This window comes from Triticum aestivum, chromosome 6B (genome assembly GCF_018294505.1).
Source record: "Triticum aestivum cultivar Chinese Spring chromosome 6B, IWGSC CS RefSeq v2.1, whole genome shotgun sequence".
Taxonomy (NCBI): domain Eukaryota; kingdom Viridiplantae; phylum Streptophyta; class Magnoliopsida; order Poales; family Poaceae; genus Triticum; species Triticum aestivum.
Window position 1 is genome coordinate 672,833,805 of NC_057810.1, and position 16,591 is coordinate 672,850,395.

The 16,591-nt window shown below is 44.4% G+C and overlaps 1 pseudogene; it reads right to left on the reverse strand.

The window, feature by feature from the left end:
• Nucleotides 1–713: 713 nt before the first annotated feature.
• Nucleotides 714–16,591, reverse strand: part of LOC123139583 (anaphase-promoting complex subunit 5-like) — a 48,638-nt pseudogene continuing 32,760 nt past the window's right edge.

Below are 16,591 nucleotides of genomic sequence, written 5' to 3' on the forward strand. Positions count from 1 at the left end.
ACATTGTTTTTTTATGTTACACAGTTATTATTATAAGTGACGTATTTAAATTCCAAATAAAACATACACATGTTGTCAACTTATCACTAAACCAAAGTTGTGATACCAATGTTCAATTTATACTCTAGAAGTTTATATGAACATATTTACCTATACAAAACCAATGTTAAAATATTAGACACATGTATACACACAAATATATGAGGATCATGAAAAGAATGCTTTGAGTGATGGTTATATTGTTGAGTTTGTTCATGATGCCACTGAAAGATATTACGAGGGAGGGAGGCATGGTTATAGATATCTCAACAATGTTTGTCATATGGCGGCCATGGCTGGCATTAAGGGTACACTGTACTTTTAGCCCGCAGCTCCATTACAACACTGAAATAACACCTCATCGGCTCAGCAGGTCAATTAAGATTCTAAAACAAGATTGCCTAGTTGGTCTGCATTGGAGAGAGGATGATCTCGTAGCACCACAGCGAACTCCACAAATGTAAGGACGAGAAGCATGTCGGAGAATAAGATTCGCTTGCATGAAAACGATACGAGTCGAAACCAGTTTGGCTCAGTATCTCAACATGGAAATATAGTGTGTCCCGTATCTATTAGAGGTGCTGCCAATCGCACACAACATAAAGAAAGCAAAAACAGCAGAGCACTTCAAACAGAAACTGGAGTTACATTCTGTTTCTTGTCCATCACAACTTTCAGAGGAGTCTGTGAATTAACTGTGAGTAAGCAAGTGAATCGTCCTTGTTGCACGGGTTCTCAAGGGCAGTAACGTGCTCCTTGAAACAAGCTGCAACTTCCTCCCTCTTGCCTTCCTTGCCCAGGTGGTCATATGTCATTGCCTTGAGATAATACACCTCTACCATCATCTTGTGGTATTGCATATCACAATAGATTTTCGTTTGTGTGGAGATGTTAGGTCCTTTTTCATGCATTCTGAACTCGATCCCAGTAATTTCTCATGGTTCAGGAAGAATGTTTGAGATGGAACCATCAGCTCACCTCTAAAACCTGCACGTTTTCAGCCGCTTGATTTAATGGGTTCAAAACAGCACGAGCATCTCCAGAGACTGTCATAATAACGAAAGGTCGATCAAACAATGGAGTGTAAACTAAGAACACAGGATAGGAAACCACCATCCGGTTCATACCTGAAAATTCTGGATCAGTTAAATGACATTTTGCTAAGACTATCTGAGATCGAGCACGCAACTCAAGACTGCCATGGCCGAGAATCATAGGAAGGCTTTGATAAACAAGACCTAAGGCCCTCTTCACATGGCTTGGTCCAAGAGCTAGCCACAGTTCAGCGAGAGTAAGTGTGGCTGAAGCTTCAAGCAGATCCAAATTAAATGATTTGTAGAACGATTGGCTGGCTAATGCGTAAGGGAGCCCAAGGACTCCGTTATCGGACTTCTGTGAGACAGGGAGGGAAAATATTAGTTCTCTCTGCATGACATTTCAATATTCATTAGGTTCCAGTCTCAACAAAAATGATTTATCTTACTCTATGTATTTCCGCAAGTAATAAAAGAACAGTTGCATTCTCTAGTTGCGTGTTGTACTTGTAGCATGTAGTGAAAAGAGAATTCACCACTGCTACTGCCTGCATAAAGGAAATTCAAGTATTAGGGGAACAGAACTTTTTCCATGAATATTTAGACCAACATGGTTGAAATGCTCTGAACAAGCCAGACGAAAGAAGGCAAGAGAGAGAGCGAGAGAGGGGGGATGTTCGGATGCTTCTTGGTTAAAACCAGTAAGCAGGTAAATTCAGAACCTGGCTAAACTGTTTTGCAGCGAGTAACGAGAAGGCACGCCGTAGACTAGCTTCAGTCTTTGGCTCAATGTCAACTCCACTGACAGAAGATGAGAGCACCCCAAATTCATCGCAGATTTGTTGCGCAATTCTCAAGTGTCCTCTACATAGATCAATTTTATACCAAATAATAACAAAGCAAATTGTGGACGCACAGTGCAGTTGATAAAAGAAGTGAAGAAATAGCTTTGTACCGATGCAGGGCACGCTCATGTAGCAATTGCATTTTGAGAAGGTTGATCTGTGAATTCGTTGAGGATGGGAACTTATTTTCGGCAAGCTTGAGAGCACAGAATGCCACTGCAGAATAATCAGATGCTATCATGCCATAAAAAACTATGCAAACTTGCATATCTCAGGTTGTAGCACATATATATTGGTCATATACAACTATACAAGTAACTAACCTGAATATCCTTTAAAGACTGCTAATTGTTGAATTAGCTTGGCATATGCTAGTGACAACCCTGATGAACTGTAGAAGAAAATACAATACTATCACATATCCAGATTAGTAAAGCACCAAGATGACTAAAAGCTACTGGTTACATGGAGCAAGATAATTATGTACACAAGGCTGTAGGTGTTACATAAATACCATTGCGAGAATTTCATTATGTTCTACCATGCAGCATCAGTAAAGCAGGTTGCATAGACCAAAGCATTCATTCAAACCATCGGATCACTGTGGATAGGGTTAATCGGCATCAGGTTTCTAGAAAGGATATATATAGCAAATTGGCAAAAAGAAGGCCATATTGGACTTCATTCCATGATATGATTCAATATAACTTCAAGCAATAACGGAATATAAGAAAACGCCAGCTGAAAGTTGGCAACAAAGGAGACGATAAAACGTTTCATGTAGCAAAAGGCTAAAGCAGACTAATTGTTGAACTAAAGCTATATAAGACCAAGAGTTTCGGAAAGATCTTACGCAATAACTTCAAGCAATAACGGAATATAAGAAAACGTCAGCTGAAAGTTGGCAACAAAGGAGACGATCAAATGTTTCATGTAGCAAGAGGCTAAAGCAGACCAATTGTTGAATTAACACCATGTAAGACCAAGAGTTTCTAAAAGATCTTACACACAACGAACAAGTAACAAAAATTGGGGGCCAATATCTCGCTTTTTCCACTACTAGGGAAAACCCTAGCAGTAGCGCGTGTTTAAAGCCTATCAGTAGCACGGAGTACCGCGCTACTAGTAAGGCGCTACCGCTAAAGGTTAGCAGTAGCGTGGGCTGGACAACGCTACTGCTATATCGACTTAGTAGCAGCGCTTTCTAAAACGAGCACTACTGGTAATTAGTAGTAGCGCTTCTCCTAGCACGCGCTACTACTATTATTCCGTATTTCTTTTTTTTATTTCAGGTTATATTCATACACCTTTATATAAGTTTTCATACCGCAATAATTTAGAGAATGATTTTACATCATAATGAGTTATTACATCAGTGGGAGAAAGAACCGTGGACTAGTTTCAAGTGGATGGACATCCACTTGAAACTAATCCACGGTTCTTTCACCCAATAATATAATAAATATCATCATCATCATCATCATCATCATCATCATCATCATATCATTAACAACTTATCATCATAATACATCATTGTCATATAACACCTCCTCATGATCATCGTTTTCATCAATGAGACATCACATACAAGTTGGTCACTAGACATAATCACAAATACTCATCATCATCAACTCTCATAAACATATTGTACCTCATAGGACCTACTACATATTCTTAGGACCTACTATATTATTTTGGGTAAAATAGCATAAAATAAGATAGCCCCTAACTCTCCATTATGGAGAATGGAGATTATCCTGTCTCCAATTCTTGCCTTTCGCGCAATGTTGCTTCCAAGAACCTCCTTACGAATGTCCATACATTTCTTCCATTCTTTGATTATCATGTGTTCACCGTTTTTAGAAACCCGATATGCACATGTGAGATTCGTAGGACGACCTAGCTGTATGTTCAAAACATCCAGACGACCATTCTGATACATCAAATGAGGCACACAATCCATCGGGATTTTCTGTTGAAAAACATAGTAATAACTTCGTAGTTAGCAATGTAGTTCAGTTTTAGAAGTATGCAAAAGATGCATGGATGTCGTAATAGTAAAAAATCTTACCAAGAAATCTCCATGAAAGTTATCGTTGTTCAATACGTGCACCAGTGGCACGTATTCACCATAATTTGGAGGAGTTCGATACAAGGCATTGTAATTCTCAATGTCAGTACAATATGCGACCATATGATTTTTCTCTCGATAAGTTAACTCAGAGCCATCGGTGTAGTTGGTTCTGTCTACCATCTTTCACACACTCTTTGAAGAATGAAAATAAGCTATTAATGGAAATAAGCTATCAACTATTTTGAAATAAACAATATAAATTACTTAATAACTATGTTTGAGGAACTCACATAGCGGTAGAATTGGAAGCGTATCAACAAGAACTGAAATGTCCAAATTATCTTGGTCGATGTCACGATCACCAAGATCCATGGTGACAAACATACCCTCTTGAAAATCATACATCTTGCAAAGTGCTTCCCAACCCGGGCAACCAAAATTTGATACGCTTTTAGAATTGTATAGATTTACCTTAAAATCCATACCATGATGGCTCCTTAGGTTAATTTTCTTTGTTTCATTCCTCTCATGATCTTCAAAACCCATCCTCTCCAAGACATATCGTCTTGCATGGCATGGGATAAGCTAGTCGAATTGTAAAAGACGAAAATTACACGTTGAAGTAGTAGAAGTCGAGCTTAATTACAAAAAAAACACTTAGCATCGTAGCCTACCATTTCACAATCGAAGGCCTCCTCGAGCTTAATGCTGAAGCGCCGATCGTCGTCCAGGTGAGGCCTGTCGCAGAAACCCTGGTTATCGCCGCACCAGGAGCACTCCCCGGAACCTTCTTCGTCCGACGACATTTCCTATGTTCATAATTCAAAGATTAAACTTGTACAATTAAATATATGTACTACAAAAACTAAATTAGATCATTATTATTCATCACGGGTTGACTATGGGTCTGTCGAGTCTTTTCTTGAAAACTCTCAGCTCACGTGGTGTATATATTCGACCGTCGGTGATGGTATCTCCTCCTTTCGTTCCCGAGTGCATTGCACCAAATTGTCTAGCACATGGGAACGAAGGAGAAGCTACCCCCACGACAACAGTCGGGATTCTTCGTCCTCTCATATATGGTGGATACTCTCCCTCACTGAATCCTCTCTGATATTTGCGACCGTCGATAATGGTCGTTACTCCTTCTTCCCCTAGTGCATAACAAAGGTCTAGCACCCAGAGAAGAAGGAGAAACGACCCCCACGACAACAGTCGGGATTCTTCGGCCTCGACAGTCTTAAAGTCAACCCAAAATATCATTTAATTATCTTTCTAGAAAATCTAGGCCACTCGATATTTCCTACATATTCTAGCACAAGTCATGCCAAAATTCACGGAAAATTCCGGCATGACCTTTGCTAAAACAGGACATATCGAGCACCTAAAATTTGCCGGAACGGAAATTAATCAACACTCCGCCAAAACATAGGCCACTCGGAGGTGTAACCTGCAAACATGACCGGCCACTTGGGCAACCACATATCCTATTTGAGCAACACAAGATATACATGTTTTTATCTACATCATATCTTATAGGTCTAATATTAACATGGAGATTTGGCTGGTCTCACCTCGAGGTCGGAGGGGGTCGGTGACGGGGACGACGATGGGGATGATGGAGGGGCTCCTTGATTTCTGCAAAAACAAAAACCCTATAAGTTATCACTAATACATCCCGAATAGTATCATACATATAACATCACTAATACAACTAAAACCCTAGCGAACGACGGGTATCGACGACGAGGATGCGGGATAGGCATCGTCGACATCAATCGACGTCGATGCGGGAATAATTGCTTAAACTAAAAAAATAACAACAAATGTAACATGTTCAACTAGTTCTATTAATTCAACTAGTTCTTATTAAAAATAAACTTACTATAAATAGAAATAAACTGGTTCTTTCTAAAAATAAACTAGTTCAACTAGTTATATTAATTTTCTTACTAAAAATACATTAGTTCTATTAATTCAACTAGTTCTTACTAAAACCAAACTAGTTCAACTAGTTTATTAATTTACTTACTCATTATTTTAAACACTAACTAAAAACAGTAAAAAAAACTACATTATACAATAGTAAAAAAACAGAAAAAAAGAGATGGAGGGAGGAGGAAGAAGGAGAGAGGAGGAGGGGGAGGAGGCCGGTGGGATCGGAGGAGGGAGGGGGCGGGGGGAGGAGGGGGAGGGGGCGGCCGAAGGAGAAGGAGGAGGAGGAAGGGGGCGGTGTAGGAGTAACCACGACGTGTGGTGTTGAGTCCTAGTCGGACATAGATGAGCACTTGTAGTAGTTATAGGATTAGAAGTCCAAACCGAGTAGGTCTGATTGCTAGTCCTAGCTGCTATATATGCTCACGTATAATCCCTGTAACTTGTACCGATCAGAAAAGGCAATAAAGAACCAGGCTCGAGATGAGCCTGTTGCAATCCATCATCTTGTTACGCGTGTGTTCCGTCGAGAGAAGTCGCTAGGTTCCGTCGTAGTATACGTACGTGAGTACATACCGGCGAGACGCCACTTACGGCTGCTGGGAATCGATCAAGCTGGCTGTGTGCTAGCTTGCTTTCTAGCTTTGCAGGTACGTGGAGTTCCTGGGTGATTTGATCTACGATCAAAAGCCAACAATTGGTATCTAGAGCCTCGACGATCTATGATCTACGATGACGGACAGCAACGCTGAGTTGGTCAAGTCCGGCAACGGCGGTTCCAAGGCGAACAAGAAAGGCGACAATGTGAAGAAGGGCGGCAAGTCAGCAACAAGTGGTGGCGGAACGGGCGGCGCCAACGTACAGGCGCATCGCAACATCCCCATCCAGTACCCGATACTCACCGACGCCAACTACGGCGTGTGGGTGGTGAAGATGAAGATCATTCTCCGAACCCTTCAAGTGTGGGAGGCCATCACGGACGACGACGTCGACAAGGAGTGCGACGAAGGTGCCATGGCCGCCATAGCCCAGTCTGTGCCAGATTCCGTGCTGATGACATTGGCGGAGTTCGAGACAGCAAGAGAGGCGTGGAACGCACTCAAAGAGATGAGGATCGGAGAAGATCGCGTCACCAAGGCTCGGGCACAAGTGCTGAAGCGCCAATTTCACAAGTTGCAGATGGAGGAAACTGAATCGGTGAATGACTATGCCATGCGTCTGACTACATTGGTGGGAGAGATCCGCGCGCTTGGTGCAAAGCTCGAGGAGACCGAGATTGTGGAAAAGTTTTTCAGTTCGGTGACTGATAAATTCACGTACATCATCGGCACGCTCGAGCAGCTTTACGACATCGACGACATGACCATAACGGAGGCGATCGGACGCTTGCGGACATGGGAAGAGAATGCTCGTGGTTGTCGGAAAGGCAAAGGAGAAGGTAGTGACCAACTCATGTACTCGCGCGCAGATTGGGAGTCCCCAAGTAGCAAAGGAAGGCGCAACGTTGGCCAAGGCTCAAGCAACGCGAAGCGTGGCGGACAAACCGAAGAAGGCAAAGGAAAAGGCAAGCCACAAGGTCGTGGTAAGGCGGACCGATCTAAAGAGCGGAAGCCACGGAACTTGGATATGTCCGAGGTCAAGTGCTATAACTGCAACGAGATGGGTCACTTTGCGAAGGATTGTCCGGAGCCTAACAAGAGGGAGATCAAGGCAAATTTGGCGAAGCAGGAAGACGAACGTCCAGGTCTTCTGATGGCCGAAGTTTGTGATCTCGTGGAGCCTAACAAGCGGGAGATCAAGGCAAATTTGGCAAAGCAGGAAGACGAACGTCCAGGTCTTCTGATGGCCAAAGTTTGTGATCTCGTCCAAACGATGGTTGTGAAACCAAACCAGAAGGTGCTACTTCACGAGAAAAAAGTAACACCAAAGTTATCCGGGAGCCAGAACGTGTCGTGGTATCTCGACACGGGTGCCAGTAACCACATGACGGGGTGCAAGGAGAAGTTCCTCGAGCTAGAATATGATGTTCAAGGCTCGGTCAAGTTCGGTGATGGTTCAAATGTGGAGATTTGCGGGCAAGGCTCTGTCCTCTTCGAGGGTCTCACAGGAGAACATCGCATACTCACCGGAGTGTACTACATCCCACGGCTTCGCAACAACATCATCTCTGTCGGGAAACTTGACGAGAATGGATGCAAGGTGGATATTGAGAACGGAGTGATGACGATCTTCGACAACCTCCGAAACGTGTTAGCGCATGTGAATCGCACGCGGAACAGGCTCTATATTCTCAACCTTGATCAATCTCAACCGGAGTGTTAGCTCGCCAGGAGTGATGATGATTCGTGGTTATGGCATGCTAGATTTGGACACGTTAACTTCTACGCCTTGAAGAAGATGTCAAAGATGGAGATGGTATCTGGGATGCCGTTTATCGACCATGTTGATCGAGTATGTGACGGGTGTTTGGTTGGAAAACAGCACCGCAGGCCGTTCCCTGCTCAGTCTACCTATCGTGCAAGTGATGTACTCGAGCTGCTCCATGGTGATCTATGTGGCCCTATCACCCCAGCAACTCACGGAGGAAAGAAGTACTTATTCCTTGTGGTAGATGACTACTCGAGATACATGTGGGTCGTTCTCCTACGATCTAAAGATGAGGCGTTTGAAGCGTTCAAGAAGCTAAAGGCTGCAAAGGAGATGGAACACAAGCTGAAGGTTCGCGCTCTACGGACAGATCGCGGCGGAGAGTTTACGTCAAACGAGTTCAACGAGTACCGCGAGAAGATTGGCATAAAGAGGTTCCTCACGGCACCTTATACGCCACAGCAGAATGGGGTTGTTGAAAGGCGCAATCGAACCGTCGTTGACATGGCGAGAAGTTTACTCAAGAGCAAGAACTTGCCGGGGACTTTTTGGGGAGAAGCTGTCTCGACAGCGGTCTATCTTCTCAATCGGGCTCCAACGAAGGCAGTGATCGGCAAGACTCCGTATGAAGAAATTTACGGACGTAAGCCGAATGTGTCTCATCTACGGACGTTCTGGTGCGTGGCGCATGTGAAGACGGTGGAGCCGCATCTCTCAAAGCTTGCTGATCGTAGCACCAAGATGGTGTTCATCAGATACGAGAGGAGTTTCGGCACCAAGGCATACCGCTTCTACGATCCACGAACAAAGCATCTACGGATTTCACGCGACGTTGTGTTTGAAGAAAACCAAGCGTGGAATTGGAGCGCAGCAGCCGACGATGCTCCAAACAGTAACATATTCACAGTTGAATTTCCAACTGATGATGATGCAGGGGAGGATGTCCAGGTGGTTGGCAAGACGCACAACCAAGGTGACCACAATGATAGTGATCATCATGGTGCCAACACCGACGACGACGCGCACGACACTGGCGGAGATCTCCACAATGAGGCGCATAGTGATGATGACAATCAAGATGATAGTCCGATCATGACGACTACGCTGACAACGAGGATGCCAACGATCCGGCATCTACCACGCCCGAGACTCAACAGTGTTCCTCAAGTGCATCGACGCCGACACAATTTGTGTCACCTCGTTCGCAAGCCACGACGGATTCTTCCGGTCCTCGTCGCTACAAGCCCCTCAAGAAAGTCTACAAGTACGCAAAGCCAGTTACACTCGAGTACTCCGATTTGTGTTTACTCGGAGTTAAGGAGCCGGCGAACTTCGTAGAGGCGAGCAAAAGTTCAAGTTGGATGCACGCCATAGATGAGGAGATGAAGGCGATCGAGAGCAATGGCACGTGGACTTTGGTAACCCGACCTCCGAACCAAAAGGCCATAGGTTTGAAGTGGGTTTACAATTTGAAGAAGGACACGAAGGGTGCCATTGTGAAGCACAAGGCAAGACTCGTCGCAAAGGGCTACGTACAACATCAAGGAGTTGACTATGAGGAGGTGTTTGCACTGGTTGCTCGAATCGAGACGGTGAGAGTGCTCCTAGCTTTGGCAGCACAAGAGGATTGGAAGGTTCATCATATGGATGTGAAATCCGCTTTCCTTAACGGCGACCTCAAAGAAGAAGTGTACGTGGAATAACCCCTCGGCTACGAGAAGAAAGGCGAAGAAGAAAAAGTTTACAAGCTCAAGAAGACACTTTACGGGAAGCAAGCGCCAAGAGCTTGGAACGCAAAGTTAGACCGAAGTTTGGTCTCGCTCGGATTCAAAAGATGTCTCCACGAGAATCCGAAAGACAGTCTATCAAGCATCGAAGAACATGTGAAGGTCGAAGACGCGACCAACGAGAAGAGTTGTCGTCAAGCAATGGATGATCTAACCAACGTAAAGTCAGTCCCTGAAATACTACGAAGTATGGCGAAAGTAATGTCAAGAATAATGCCAGTGAATAGTAGTAGACGCATTTGGGACCCAGGTCGGCATTAACGACCACGTCGTGTTTAGGGGGTGAATGTAGGAGTAACCACGACGTGTGGTGTTGAGTCCTAGTCGGACACAGATGAGCACTTGTAGTAGTTGTAGGATTAGAAGTCCAAACCGAGTAGGTCTGATTGCTAGTCCTAGCTGCTATATATGCTCACGTATAACCCCTGTAACTTGTACCGATCAGAAAAGGCAATAAAGAACCAGGCTCGAGACGAGCCTGTTGCAATCCATCATCTTGTTACGCGTGTGTTCCGTCGAGAGAAGTCGCTAGGTTCCGTCGTAGTGTACGTACGTGAGTACATACCGGCGAGACGCCACTTACGGCTGCTGGGAATCGATCAAGCTGGCTGTGTGCTAGCTTGCTTTCTAGCTTTGCAAGTACGTGGAGTTCCTGGGTGATTTGATCTACGATCAAAAGCCAACAGGCGGGGGGTGGAGGGAGAGGGGGCGGCCGAAGGAGGAGGAGGTAGGGGGTGGGGGTGGAGGGGGAGGGGGCGGCCGGAGGAGGAGGAGGGAGGAGGCGGCCGGAGAAGGAGGAGGGAGGGGCGGTGGGAGGAGGGCGGTCGGAGGAGGAGGGGGGGAGGGAGTACCTCGGCGAGGAGCAGCGCCGCGGCGGCGGACGACAGGTTCGGCACGGGCGAGAGCGAGTGAGAGAGGGAGAGAGTGAGTGAGAGGGTACCGGTGCAGGGAACCGCTTTAGGATAAGGTAAGTAAGTAGTAGCACGTTTCAGAGAAATGCGCTACTGCTAAGGGACGTAGCAGTAGCACTGGTCAGGCATACGCGCTACTGTTAAATGGGGCTAGCCATCTGCGCCCAGTACAAGTATAGCCGCAACATTCTTTAGCAGAGCACAGTACTGCTAAAGTAGTAGCAGTAGCGCGGTTTATTTAAACTCGCTACTACTAAGTAGCAGTAGCGCCCTGTTTTGTCTAGCCCTACTGCTAAGATGCTGTATATAAGGTTTTCTCTAGTAGTGTTCTAGTATTTAAAGGTATCTAACATTTAGCAGTATTGATGAATAGTCCAACAACATGCAGCCTAAGTATTTGCACTTCCTAATCAAGACACTTGGTCATTGCTTACCTAACGCTCCCTTTACCCCACACAACCACAATACTGTGCCAAGCTGGAAACATCAATATACAACCTGCAATTGCTGCTATGAAAATGCATTTGTACAATATAAACATTAACAGAGAACAGATAAGTACCTTCCATAGTGCTCCCAGGCAGTGGCCCTCATCAAATATGCTGAGCCAGATAATTGCAATACTGATGTAGGTATTGGACTTGGTTGCGCATGAAAGTGGAAATTGTCAAAGTCATTTGCAGTAAGTCTTCTAGGCTTTTTTGAGCTACTACACCAAGAACTGGAAGTAGCTGACAAATTCCTAAGCGAGGAAGTGCTGAAACAACCATTATCATTTGAAGTTGACAAGTCATCCGTGCCAAAGTAAGACAACACGTGGGAACTTAATCTTAATGTCTGGAACAAAACATAAGACAAAAACTAATTTAGAAGCAAACATATACATCATATATATCAAGGATGAGCGACTGGGTGTGATATTATAAGAGTGACATACCTTGCAGACATCTGCGGGACAAGTTCTAAGCTTTGTAGAACTATTAGGACCAAAGGACACCAACGGCCTTTGGACATGCTGGCAAGCCAAGGTTTAGAGTTAGAAGAAAAAACAGATCAAGGATGAACCAAATCATATGTTCTTAACTAAAAGTCCTCTAGCATGGTCAAGATCAAACTAATGCCTATACAAAGAAAAATAACTGCACAACTACACTGTATATAAAATTTGTGATGCCATGTCTAAACGCTAGCACCAGGACAACCTGACAGCATACAAAAGCAGGAAACTGAACAAAGAAACTTAAGCATGGCTAAGTATTTTCAAGACCTTAAAGGCAAATGATACCAAATCGAGATCTTACCTTCAGATCAAATTTCGCAAGAGAGATGTGATCAAAGGATAGTAAGCTTGTAAGTTTCAGCATATCAACTCTCTTAAGCGATCGTTTCAAAAGAACAAGCAACTGCTGCTGAATGGACAGTGGCATGGCTAGTCCAATATTGTTTCCAAGTGAATATTGAGAACCAATTATTCCAACTGTGCTTGATATGCCTATCTTTGATAATAGGTTAGAAATGGCTCCTAATATATATGCAAGGCACGAATCATCATTGTTCTGAACAAAAAACAAATATCACATCTGTTAAGCAGCTAACTGAAGAACACCTTGCATTAACATTGAGCTATCACTAAAAAAATCTAATATATATGAAAGGCATGAATCATCATTGTTTCTTCCAAAATGGTTGGATAGAATTCTATTTGAGAAAGAGATCAGTTCAATAAACTAACCATTTGAGAAACACACACTGTTTCTGTGAATGCCTGGAAGAAAGCAGCCCAACAGAAGAATAATCAATGTGCAGTGTTGAAAAAAGTAGGTGAATGGAGTGATACGCTGATAGCAGAAAACAAGAAAAACCAATACCTTATATTACCTCTAGGGCTTTCTTTGGATGTCCAAAATGACAATGCAAGTTGCCTAAGCATAGTAGACCGCTCTCATACTTTCCAACAATAATATCTTGGTTAGGAGACAAATCACGGCTGAAAAGTCCTTGCATCCCTCGGATATTGCCTTTGGAGGCCGAGCTCCATGGAGCCCGGTTTTGAAAAATTCAAAATTCATCAAATTTCATATTTTCTACGTTCAAAAAATTCCCCAAAAAAAATGTAGACATACATGGAGGCATAATACACATGCGTGTAAATTTTCAGTGCAAATTACGATGAAATGAGGGCTGTGCAAAAAAGACAACTCTAAGGCTTTTTAGCACATGACTATTCATCCTCCCAAGCCATGAATTTGTCTTTTTTGAACAGGTCGCATTTCAATGTGTTTCACCCTGAAATTTTAGATACATACACATAACATCCTTGTTTACTTGCATAAAAATTTTCAGATTTTTTTGAACCGAAAAGTTTGAATTTTGAAATTTTCAAAAAAACGCCTCCATGGAGGCCGAGAGCCAAACATCCGTTCTTGCATCCCTCCAATATAAAATTATAAATAAAGCATAACTAATTAGGAACAAATTTACAACAGGCTATTGTATCTCCAATATACTATATACAACATGCCATTATCACACCTTGAGTTGTGAGCAAAAGACTCCAGCCTTTCAACCTAGCGAGAAGGCCAATAAATAAGCGGTAACATTGAGCAAAACTACACTAGAATAGTATAAGTGACACACTGCTTAATAAATAAGAATTTTGGTGGTTTTACTTCATGCATATGCTTCAAAATTTCTAGATTCTGTAGCATAACAAGACTACGCTAATTTATCAGGATATTGAGTTAAGACAAAGCAATCCATCTTGGTAAGTGGAAATCCGAATGACTGCAGAATTCTCAAATGTAAACAACAGAAGGCCCTTGTATACAGTTGAGAACATGTTCTTGTGCCTCTAAGAGCAACTCTAGCAGACCCCGCATCTCGCCGGCCTGCAAAACGCGTTTGCAGTTTGCAGAAAACGGCTTTTGCGGGCCGGCAAGGACGGCCGCAGATGTAGACCCCCCAAACGGACCCGTATAAAAGTATATTCGCCGAATATGCTTTTATACGGGTCGGCTTGCGGTGTCTGCTCTTGCACCGCTGCCCTCCGCATCTCATCAGCCCGCAAAATATATCAAATCCAGCATAATACAACAAACGGAAGCAAACTAAATAATTATTCAAATTCAACACAATACAACAATCATCCACATTACAAATAATTATTCAAATCTTAAACAATGCAATACAAAACCTGTGATGAGTACAAATACAAATGAATACAAAAAGGAGTCACTGTCCAGCCCTTTGCCAATGGTGCTCAATGAGATCCTCCTGAAGTTGAAAATGTGTGTCTGCATTTTCAATTTCCTTGTATGTTTGAAGAAAAGCTCTAATGCGGTTAGGGTCTCTAGCTGGTTTGACACGGCTACCCATATTGTCGTAGAAGAATTCCAAGTTCATTCATCTCTCATCTTCAAGAATCATACTGTGAAGGATAACACAACATGTAATGATATTTTTCAATGTTTTCTTATCCCAAAAACGAGCAGGACCATGGACAATGGCAAATCTATATTGCAAAACACCAAATGCTCTTTCAATGTCTTTTCGGGCTGCCTCTTGCACCCTTGCAACTTCACAATGTTTTTTAGTTTTGGGTTCTTTGATGCTCCTGACAAATGTGCACCAAGGAGGGTATATATCATCTGCAAGATAGTACCCTTTTGTGAATTCATGCCCATTGATAGTGTAGTTGCAAGCTGGAGCAGCACCACTAGCAAGCCTAGCAAACAAATGAGACCGTTGCAACACATTGATATCATTGAGAGTGCCTGGCATACCAAAAAAGCAATTCCAAATCCATAAATCCTTGGATGCTACGGCCTCTAGCACAATTGTTGCATCACGAGACTTGCCACAATACATTCCTTGCCATGCCTTCGGGCAAATTTTCCATGTCCAATGCATACAATTAATGCTACCTAGCATGCCAGGCCAACCTCCCCTCTCATTAGATGCCATCAACTTCTTTGTGTCATCCTCGTTGGGTGCCCAAAGATACTCAGGACCAAAGACACGGACGATCACTTTTGCAAATCTACGCACAGACTCAATTGTAGTATCTTCACCAATGCGAAGGTACTCATCGGCATAGTCAGTCGGAACGCCATATGCAATCACCCGCATAGCTGCGGAGATCTTTTGATATGCACTAAATCCCTTTAAGCCCGCATTATTTCTTCTTTGAGTAAAATACCGGCAATTTGCCTCGCAAGCTTGAACAAGTTTCACAAAAAGGGATCGGCACATTCGGTACCTTCTCCGGAAGAGGTGTGGTGGGTATGTAGGATTCTCCACGAAGTAATCTTGCATCAACATCTCGTTCCCAAGATGACGATTTCGAGGAATGCAAAGACGCCCGACGGTCGATCCTCGCCTTCTCTTCTGGTTCTCGTCTTCGTGCTCCTTCACGGCAAGTGCCATGACTAATGTCTGCTGCCGAAAGTTGGCAAGCATAGTCTCAACATCCGAGTCATCCGAATCAGACGAATCGGTGAGCAAGAGCTTCTCGCACCGGCTCAAATCCATATACATGCACACCATCGCGTCAATGAATTACAGTGCTCGCTCGCAAAGATCACAAAATGCACACTAACCGGTCGAGGATGCGGCGGGTGATCCCGGGCGGCGATGAGGGGCGGGCTCGGTGGTGGTCAATCCCCAGCGGCGGGAGCGACGAGGGGCGGGCTCGGCGGTGGTCGATCCCCGGCGGCGGCAGCGATGAGGGCGCTCTTCTCGCCGGATCGGGGGGCGGTGCAGCGCGACGGCGCGGAAGGATGGTGGGCGGCCCCGCGGCGCGTTTCTACCTGTAGATTTGGCGGAATCGCCGGCGGCGGAGGGGCGGAAGCAAAGGCGGGCGGCGGCGAAAGGGGATGGGGAAAATGCGCGGGCTGAAATGTCCCTCCCGCCAACTACTTCTCTGTGATGCAGGGCATCGCAGCCGCGACGGGGAAACCTGTGTACTCGCGGGTTGGGGCTGAGATTTTGCCGCGCCCCCTAAAATTTTTTGCGGGCCGGGGCGGGATGCGGGGTCTGATCGGGCAGGTTTTTCGGCCCCGACCCGCATTTTGGTGGTTACTTTCTGGGTCGGGGCGGGATGCGGGGTCTGCTAGAGTTGCTCTAAAGGCATTCATTAACTTTAAAATGTCATCAGGCCCAGTCATCAGGCATTGCTTAAATGGAGAGAACAGGTGTCAAAACATCAAATACTCACACCAATGAGCTGGTGACTAAATACTCAATACTGGCATTCAATCATGGGCAGATGTGGTCAAAATATCAGCATTACCCATAGTATAGTTGGGCGTATGGAACTGACCTGTCAAAATAGCGGTGAAGATGGTCTAATGAAGCAACATAGTCATCATGGCAAAGAGCATCCAAGTATTGCAAGAACTGGACCTGACAGGTAGAACAAGGGTAAAATGTAGACCAAAAGTATTGGGAGCTGTTCACTGTCCTGCATAGTCACATATGAGATGCATTATACTGTGCCATAACTTACACGATGAAGCTCTGGAGCTAATTTCTGAAGCCGCGTCATAGTGGTGTTAAATGAATTTAAAGGCACCGAGCTGGGATCCCTGCAGCAAAAGAG